The sequence below is a fragment of the Pteropus medius genome, unplaced genomic scaffold, assembly GCF_902729225.1.
Source record: "Pteropus medius unplaced genomic scaffold, Ma_sr-lr_union100, whole genome shotgun sequence".
Classification (NCBI taxonomy): Eukaryota; Metazoa; Chordata; class Mammalia; order Chiroptera; family Pteropodidae; genus Pteropus; species Pteropus medius.
Window position 1 is genome coordinate 45,031,656 of NW_024349800.1, and position 1,626 is coordinate 45,033,281.

The following is a 1,626-nucleotide window of genomic DNA, read 5'->3' on the forward strand; positions in this document are numbered from 1 at the left end:
ATCCATGAAAAAGGGATCCAAAAGGGAGATGAAGAATATTGCTAGAGGATGACTGTGCAAAAGGAATAGAGGTAGGGACAGGAAATCTGTGGGCTCATGGAAGTCTCCAGAGAAAAGAGGTCCCAATAAATTATCTGATGAACTTGTCCACATGCAAAATTATAGAGGTGTTTCTTTCTCTCTTCCTCCCTCCTTCCCTCACTTCCTCATTCACTTCCTCCTTTTCTCTCTCTCTACTTATTCATATTTAAATTTATATATGTCTTATTCATATGTGTGTAAATATTTTAATACATTTGTATGTACAGCAAAAACAAAGCAAATGAAAAAATCTATGCCATTATTAACTTCAGGACAAATAAAAAATATATAAAAATAGGGTAAGTAAATGATGAAATTAGGCTGAGGAAAAACATAGTTTCAAAGTGTTAAATCCACGTTCTTCCTAAAAGGAAATAAATGAACAATATATAAAATTAATAAATTAAGAAACTGCAGTAGTATTTTAAAACATGGAGGCATATGAAACAGGCAAAGAATTAAAAGTGTTTGCCTCTGGGAAACTGGATTGGAGATTGGAAAGGGGCGAATCCAATAAGTTGACTTTTTTCCTTAAAAGGCTTTTAGTTTCATTTAAATGTTAAAAACATATTTTAAAAAGTGGGTATTTTGTCTACAGCCATGCCACCCTGAACACACCTAATCCTATCTGATCTCAGAAGCTAAGCAGGGTTGGGCCTGGTTAGTACTTGGATGGGAGACCACCTAGGAAGACCAGGTACTGTAGGCATAAAAAAAAAGTGGGTATTTTTTAGTCTAATAGAGACTACACACCTATTAGAATGACTAAAATCCAGAACACTGACAACACCAAATTCTGGCGATGATGTAGAGCAACAGTGCTCTCATCCATTACTGATGGGAATGCAAAATGATGCAGCCACTTTGGAAGACAGTTTGGCAGTTTCTCACAAAACTAAACAGACTCCTGCCATATAATTCAGCAATTGCACTCCTTGGTATTTAACCAAATGACTTGAAAATCTATGACCACACAAAAACTTGCACTCAAATGTCTGCCACAGTTTTATTCATAATTTTCAAATACTGAAAGCAACTAAGATATCCTTCAGTAGGTGAAGCGATAAACTGTGGCATATCCAGATACTGGAATATTATTCAGTGCTTTAAAAAATGAGGTATCAAGCCATGAAAAGGCATAGAGGAACATTAAATGCATATTACTAAGTGAAAGAAGCCAATCTGAAAAGACTATAAGAGGTAAAATATGGCACCCCAAAATAAGCCACTTTGGCCTAAGAATTATTTTGGGCTAAAAGCAGTTAAAAAGAAGTAGATACAAGAAAAGCTCTCTGCTCTTCTCTTATTTACCTAAAAGCAGGCCATAAATTTTTTTAAGATGTCCCCCACTCCCTTCTCTACCAGCAAGGACAGAAGTTAATCACCAGAGACAATTATGGACTGTACCAGAGGACCCTACGTAACAAACCTTGCTAAAACTAGCCATCATCTCCCATCAGTTTCCCCATATGATTGCCTTCCTACAATATGCCACTCTAGAAACTCAAAGTCCTTTTCTTTTGTCTTGTCATGTCTCTAAAAATG

General features: G+C 36.0%; 1 non-coding gene across 1 annotated transcript; it reads left to right on the forward strand.

Moving 5' to 3' along the window:
* The first annotated feature begins 671 nt into the window (after positions 1-671).
* On the forward strand, positions 672-790 carry LOC120622226 (5S ribosomal RNA). The gene has a single exon (XR_005658460.1). It is a non-coding gene; the product is annotated as a 5S ribosomal RNA (ribosomal RNA).
* Positions 791-1,626: the final 836 nt, after the last annotated feature.